Raw genomic sequence first — 7,554 nt, forward strand, 5'->3', positions numbered from 1 at the left:
GGTCCCACCTCCCAGGTCCCACCTCCCAGGTCCCACCTCTCACCTCCCACCTCCCCGCTGCCCGCTCCCCGCTCCCAGCTCCCAGGTCCCACCTCCCAGCTCCCCGCTCCCACCTCCCACGTCCCACCTCCCAGGTCCCACCTCTCACCTCCCAGCTCCCCGCTCCCCGCGCCCCGCGCCCGGCTCCCGGCTCCCGGCTCCCACCTCCCACCTCCCACCTCCCCCCTCCCCCCTCCTCGCTCCCCGCTCCCAGCCTCCAGCTCCCCGCGCCCCGCGCCCCGCTCCCAGTGCCTGCCCTGCTCCGAGCTCCCCAGCAGCCTGCGCTCGGTTCGTTTTGCCCAATCCCGGGGTGGGGGTGGAGGTGGGAGTGGGGGAACAATAAACCCGTGTAGGGGGGAAGAAATGGCAGGAAAACTGTTTATTATTAATAACCACAGTTGGGGATTCCGAGACGGGACTTTTTGCAGGACCAAGAAGAGTTCAAGGCCAGTTCAAAAACAAAGCCCTGATCAGGCGCAGCTGCGGGATCTGAGCTGTTCTATGCGCCAGATACGGAGCCAAGCACTTTAACACGCCATCTACTTTAATCTCCCCCCGCCCCCCATCCACCTGCCCGGAGAATCCAGGGGTTTGGTCCTGTTAGTTTCTGTATTTTTCACACGGGGGGGGGCACCTCCAGGGCTTAATAGGCTTTTCCTGGGAAAGCTGGTCCCCCGACGCCAAAGCCTGTGGTGTGTTACCCCTCACTTCAGTAACTGCTTCCAAATCACGGAGCCAGCCTCACCGCAGAATGGTCTGCAGTCCTTTAAAAGGCTGCTGCCCCAGCGTGTGCAGAGTGGTCTCAGGGGCGTGCACAATACATTCACTCAGGAGCAGGAAAGAAGCACCAAAACATGGGCCCGTTAAAAAAATGTGTGTCTGGAGGCATGGGTAACAGATTTGAGAGGCTATACACCGATATGTTAGTGGCTGTTATCTCTGGGTGGTGAGGTGTTTGGGTTTTTTGGTTTGTGTGTGTTTTTTTAAATATATCTTTTTTGATTTCAGAGAGAGGAAAGGAGAGGGAGAGAGAGAGATGGAAACATCAATGGAGAGAGTCATTGATCGAGCCCTCAACCGGGGCATGTACCCTGACCGGGAATCGAACCCCGATGGCCTGGATCCTAGGTCCATGCTCAACCGCTGAGCCACGCCCGGCCAGGCTGTTGTTGTTTTTTAATTTCTTCTTTCTGTTCATGTTTACTTTCTAAGTTTTTCAATAATCTGTGTGTTGCTTTTCCAACAAGAAAGGTCACTTTTATTCTAAAAATGATCATCGCTCTCCTTTATTAAATATGTTCTGTTCTGTCCTTTCCACAACCCTTAAAAGGAGGTAATTGCCTCTTCTTTACAGGCGAGGAAACTGCCATTCTGAGAACCCAGAGAGCCTGTGCAGGTGCTGGATTCTGGATTCAGCCCCAGGCCTGTCGCATTCCACACTGCCTCTGATACGGGCCTGGTGACCGCTGTGCAGCTGTGACCAAGCCCATGAACTGGGACCAGACATGCGGGTAGCAGAGAGAAATATCTGTCGCAGATGCTGGCTCTAGCTTGGATCCCAGCAGTTCTTGGGAGAGAGAATGCATTTTCAAAGAACTTAGTGGATCCCAAAGTTGCCCTGAGTTTGGCCCTGGGTGCAGACATTCAGAAATTTCAGGATAGTTCTGGGATTGGCCACATGCCTTCAGCTCAATCAGGCCTTTTCACGGGAGCTCACAGTGGCCATGCTTGGACTTCACGCACAAGGAAGATGGAAGTGTGGGAGGCACACTTAAGTATCTTGGAATTTCCTCTGACACTGTGACTTTGTAATAGAATAAAATTATCCGACTTTCTGACTCTATGTTGCTTGAGCTTGCCCAGTTCCCTTAACATGTCAGTTGGTAACTTCTGCTTAATCCTGCAGGTAGGTATGCTAATCACTGAAGGATTCTAACCTGCAGCCTAGGAATTCCTGAAACAACTTCCCTGCTTGAAACTATGTCCCAAAGGAGATAAGGAAGGTATGTAGAAAAACAGATTGTTTATTTAAAGATTTATAGGAACCTTGTGAGTGGCAGCCAGAGTTTGTTGACCAATACAAAGAAGTTTCACAATCCTCTTGGACCTTACCTAAGGTCCAGATGTCTGTGGTCACCAATGACCTCCTGACCTCAAGCCCCTCCCATTTTCCCCCTTCCCCTGACAGAAAAGAAGCTTAAATTCTGTACTTTCTCAGGATGGTTCTTTAGGACTCTAGTGTGCCGTCTTCTTGGCTTGCCGGCTTTTAAAATGAAGTCGCTTTCCTTGCCCTAACTCCATGCCACTCTGCTTATGACTGTCAAGCAGCCATAAGAATCCCTCTGAACTGGGAGCAGTTCTTCAGTGGGGACAGGTTTGCCTTCATGTGCCACCTGCTGCATCTGCCCTGCTGGTGTGACATTAGTCCGAATGTGGCACCCACTCTTTTTGCTTGTTTTCCCCTGCGTCCTTTCCCTCCACCCCATCATTTCAAGTTAGGAAATTGAGTGTCTGGGTGCCTTGGTACATCAATACAGGGTGGGGCAAAAGTAGGTTTACACAAAAGTTGTGAGTATGCAAAACACAGTGTATTCTTGTATTATTATTTATTAATTATTGTATTATTTTCTATATGAACAGTTATGAACCTGCTTTTGCCCCATCCACAAACTTGGGCAAGTTGCATCTCTCAAAACCTTGAAAAAAAGCCACCTTGGATGCAGGTCAGAAAATCTCAGCCAGTTACCAGGACATAGGCTCTACATATGTCCTCAGTGTGCTGCTTCAGTTTCTCAAATACTGATAAAAAGTCCATTCTTCAATAAGATGGGCACGTCTCTCTTGAAATCTCTTTATCTAAAACAGCATTCAATAGCATTAATATTTATTGAGTCTTTGTAGTGCAGCAGGCACTCCAGTTTACCTGTAGGACAGCATTTCATACTCCCAACAATCCCTTGAGGTGGGTATTAAAAGCCCCTTTTAACAAGTGAAACTCTGGGAAGTAGCATTATTTGCCTAAGGTCCCACAGTTGATGAGTGACAGGGCTGGGTTTCAGACCTCAGTCTAGCTGTCCTCAAAACCTGTGGGTTTAAAACAACTGCTACTCAGCCTCCAGATGGTTAAGGTCAGACAAAAATAAAATCCCCGCAGCCCCTTTCACTTCCTGATTTGCAAAGATCACAGCATGAAACTCTCACAAGTGGCGAGCTGTGTGCCCGAGTGCCAGCTTCCTCTTTGGACGAGATTATTAGGTGGAAACGGTGGTGTTGGTAAATGTTTCTCAGGGAGCCTTCCTTAACTCCAACTTTGTTTCCAATCCCCATATAAGACTCCTTGGTAGTACTTAATCACTACTTCCTAGAAATCATTTTTGTGCCTTAATATCTCTCTTTCCTGGATACACCCTCAGGGCCTGGCACATAGCAGGTACTCAGTGAAGAGTAACAGACCTTCAATGTCTGGGGCTCAGTCAAACACAAATCCAGATGCCCCCAAACAACTCAGCCACTCACTAAATGTGTACCAAGCTGAACTTGGCATGTGACTTGTGGTTGAAAGACCTCAGTATCTTCTGAAAGTATGATTTCACAGTCATGCCTCTCTCCACAGATGGGATTTTACAGTCATGCCTCTTCCATTGACCCTGAAAATAACATCTGTAAAACCACATTACTGTATGAGGATTCACAGCCTCCTCCTGTCCTGCCTGGGCGGGCAAAGGGCCCAGCAAGGTTGTGTCGATGGACACTGGAAAAAGCTAAGAGCTAACTGGGGTTTGGGTGTTTGAAAGGAGCAAGCTGAGGGGCCAGCTGCTGTGAATCTGAGCTGCATGGAGAGGTGGAGATAATGGATTTTAAAACTTTTTTGCTTGGTATTAGGACTGGAATCCCTTCTGGCATTTTTTTCAAGAGTCTCAAGTAAAGATTAAGTGGTTTGAAACTATTGTAGCTTTGCCTGTTGTTTTCCTTGCTGTTGTTTAAATGCAATGCTGGAGGGAGGCAGGCCCTCATACAAGAACAAGGAGACCTACTTTGATAGAGTGATGGTATTTAGGACTTCATTATTAGCAAGGACAGGAACCCCCAAACTAGCTTAAGCAAAAAAAAGAATTCTTCAGTCTTATCAAGTTGGAAAATTTAAGGGTGGGTGTGGATATGAACTGGCTCCAGCAGAAACAGATTCTGATTGGCCTGCTTTGGATCACATGCCATTCCTTGAACCAATCAGTGTGGTCGGGAGATTGGGATACTCTAATTAGCCTGGATTGTATGCCCTCCCCTGGGGTAGGAGGGGCGAATGGAGCACTCTGATTGACAGCCCTTCCAAACACTGGAGCAGAAAAAGGGTGGCTCCTCAAAGAATGGATGCTGTTGAGACAATAGCCCACATCCACTACGGAAGGTTACATATGAGGAGCCCCCTGAGATCACCCACACCAATTCCTCCCCTGAAAGTCTCCCCTCTCCAACATCCTGGAAAGGTGGGCCTCCAGATGCTGCTTGGAATCTTCCAGTGATGAGCTCTCACTACACTTTGGGGCTGCCAATTCTGTTTCTGAACAATTCCAGTTAGAAATACCTTCCTTAAATTAACCTACCTTCCTGTAACTTCCCTCAATCATTTAGCTCTTCCTTTGGGGCCTCACAAAGTAAAACAAGGCCCTCTACTCCATGTGAGCCTTTCAAATGTTAAGGTTTCTGGAGCCTTCTTATCAGCCATTCTATAAGGTATCAATACTAATGCTTTGCCATTGGGAAACAGGTTCAGAGAGGTTAAGAAATGGAGTTCCTATGGTGCAGCTGCTCTAGAAAACTGTTGGCAGTTCCTCAAAAAGTTAAATACCAAGTTACCATATGACCCAGCAATTCCGCTCCTAGGTATGTACCCAAGAGAACTGAAAACATGTCCACTCAAAAACTGTACCTGAATGTTCCTTACAGCATTATTCATAGCAGTTAAAAAGTGGAAACAACTCAACTTTCCATCAACTGATAAAGGTGGTACATCCACACAGTGGAATACTCTTCAGTAGTGAAAGGAATGACATCCTGATACATGTTACTGGAAAGAAGCCAGTCACAAAAGACCGCATATTCTATTATTCCATTTATAGGAAATGTCCAGAATACTCAAGTCTATAGACATTAAGTGCATGGTCGTTGCCAGGAGCTTGGGGAAGGAAAGAAAACGGAGGCCTGACTGCTGGTGGGTATGGGGTTTCTTTTCCTAGGTGATGAAATTGCTCTGGAGTTAGGCAGTGATGATGATTGCATGACTTTGTCTATTCGATATATTTTTTAAACACTGTACACGTCAAAAGAGTGGATTTTATGGTAAGTAGATTATATCTCAACTAAGGAGGGTTGCGAGGAAATTCCTAAGGGCGCAAAGAGAGAGAGGGAGCTGGGATTTCAACCCAGGGGCAGAGCCTCCTGGAAAGAGCCCACGGTGATGACCTATCTTCCCTTCTGGCTTCAGCTTCCCCTGCTGCTCCTATGAGGTGGGGACGCTGCCCTTAGGGTGGGGGGCTCCTAGAGGAGGGGTGGGGCCTCTGTTATCTGAGAACCAAGTCTCTGTCTCTGGTAAGAACAGCCTGGCTCTTTCCAAACCTGCCTTTAACGGCTCCTTTCAGGCCTGGAAGGCCCCCAGGCACTTGACAGTGGTTCCCAGGTGTGCTGGCCGCCGGGCAGGGGTGCAGGGACAGAGTCCCCGTGCCAAGACCCTGAGACCTGGCTCGGGGCCAGGAGGCCGGCTGGCTACTTCTGGGAAAGCAGAGGGGGTGGTGCTCGAACCTGAGACTGGCAACCTTGTCCCTGCAGCGGAGCTGCTGCTCCCTGCTTCCCTGCTGGCTTTTTCCATCTCAGTGGGGTCACCGTTCCTGTCTGCCTGTCCCTGTGGGCCTGTGTGCTACATCTTCCTGGGGGGCTCCTCCTTCCCTCCCTCCCTCTCCCTTCTGGCTTTTTATTCTTTCTTTTTCGTTTTAATAATTAGCACAGATCCCCGCCCCTCCCCGGTAACTGTTATTGTTAGGTTTGGACAAAAGCTTAATGTTCCTGAGGGCTCAGCCCTCCCCTGCATGAGAGAGTAACTTTCAGAGGAACTCAGACAGCAACCTGTTCAGTTACGCTTGGCCCCGTTCCCTGCCTGCCTGAGAGCCTGTTCCTAACGCTAAGTAACTGTCTATCGGCCCAGAAAAACCGCCCGAGTGCCAGAAAGTTCCCTGCCTGTGAAGTCTAGCACGTAGGGCGCTCCCATCTTCTACCCTGACAATCGCCACTTTGAAGATAAGCGGGAGCAGCAAAATGCTTTCGAAACAATGACCCCTTCCCCTCCCCGGCCCTTTGTAAACTTCGTCAAAGGTTTCCGCCTGTGAAACTTCCAGGGAATAGTTAACCAAGAAGGTTGATTAGCACTTATATTAGCTTCTGTCTGCCGCTTCCCTAGTCCTCCCCCCCCCCCCGCCCCCCTTAGCCAAATAGAAAGTGGGTTTTGCCTTTATAGTCCCCCTGCGAAGACTGTTCGGGGCTTCGAGTTTTGTTTTGGGCAGGAGCCTGCTCACAGTCCCCGGCTAATAAATCTCCAAACGGTCAGTTTGGTCTCTGCGTGAGTTCATCTTGCGTGAGGCGGTTCGGACACCTACACCCTACAGAGCCTGCCTCCCAACCTCTGGGCGCTCCTGCCGTGTGGAGCTCAGCCCATCCGAATCCAGGTGCTTTAGCCACCCGGATGCAGGTGTCCTCATAAAATTGCCTCTGCCTTCTCATCGGGCCTCGTGTTGCTCCGTTTGGTGGTGATTTTTTGCCAAGTCTTTTTTTTTTTTTTTTTTTTAATATATCTTTATTGATTTCAGAGAGAGAAAGGGAGAGGGGGAGAGAGAGAGAGAAACATCAATGATGAGAGAGTCATTGATCGGCTGCTTCCTGCACGCCCCAGACTGGGGATTGAGCCCCCAACCCGGGCATGTGCCCTGACCAGGAATCGAACCTTGATCTCCTGGATCCTAGGTCAGTGCTCTGCCTTTGAGCCACACCTGGCTGGGCAGCCAAATCTTTTTTTTGTGGACCCATAGGAAATCTATGATACTGTGTGTCTCTCTGTGTGGTTCTTACATAAATTGTTTCACGTGCTATCATTCTGCAACCTGCTTCTGGCATTTTCCAGTAGGTGGAGACTTTTTTCTCTCACTGTTCCAAGTAGTCCACAGTTCAGATGTACCAGGTTTTATTTAACCACTCTCCAGTGCATAGATATTTAGATTGTTTTAAATTTTTCATGATGAGAGAATGTTGCCGTGATCACCTCTGTACACCATGTACGCTGGGCCGGAGGTTTCTGGGGCAGACAACGCAGAGACGTGAGTGCTTTCAGAAAAGCTGCACTGATTTGGTCTCCCTCAAGAAGACATGGCTGGGCGCAAGCTTCGAAAGGAGCAGCAGGGCCCTCACCTACCTGGACAGACTTGGTCTCTGAGGGATGGAAGGCCTAGGCTGGGAGGGAGCTCCTCGGAGAGG

General features: G+C 49.1%; 1 long non-coding RNA gene across 2 annotated transcripts; it reads left to right on the forward strand.

Annotated features, from left to right (window-relative positions):
• Positions 1 to 256: 256 nt before the first annotated feature.
• On the forward strand, positions 257 to 3,904 carry LOC308561107. 2 transcript variants are annotated; one of them, XR_013999434.1, is made up of 3 exons: positions 257 to 327; positions 1,946 to 2,042; positions 3,653 to 3,904. It is a non-coding gene; the product is annotated as an uncharacterized lncRNA (long non-coding RNA). The 2 variants fall into 2 exon arrangements; XR_013999435.1 differs by having other exon boundaries at positions 309 to 638; positions 1,394 to 2,042.
• Positions 3,905 to 7,554: the final 3,650 nt, after the last annotated feature.

Source organism: Miniopterus schreibersii (genome assembly GCF_964146895.1).
Source record: "Miniopterus schreibersii genome assembly, chromosome: 8".
NCBI lineage: Eukaryota > Metazoa > Chordata > Mammalia > Chiroptera > Miniopteridae > Miniopterus > Miniopterus schreibersii.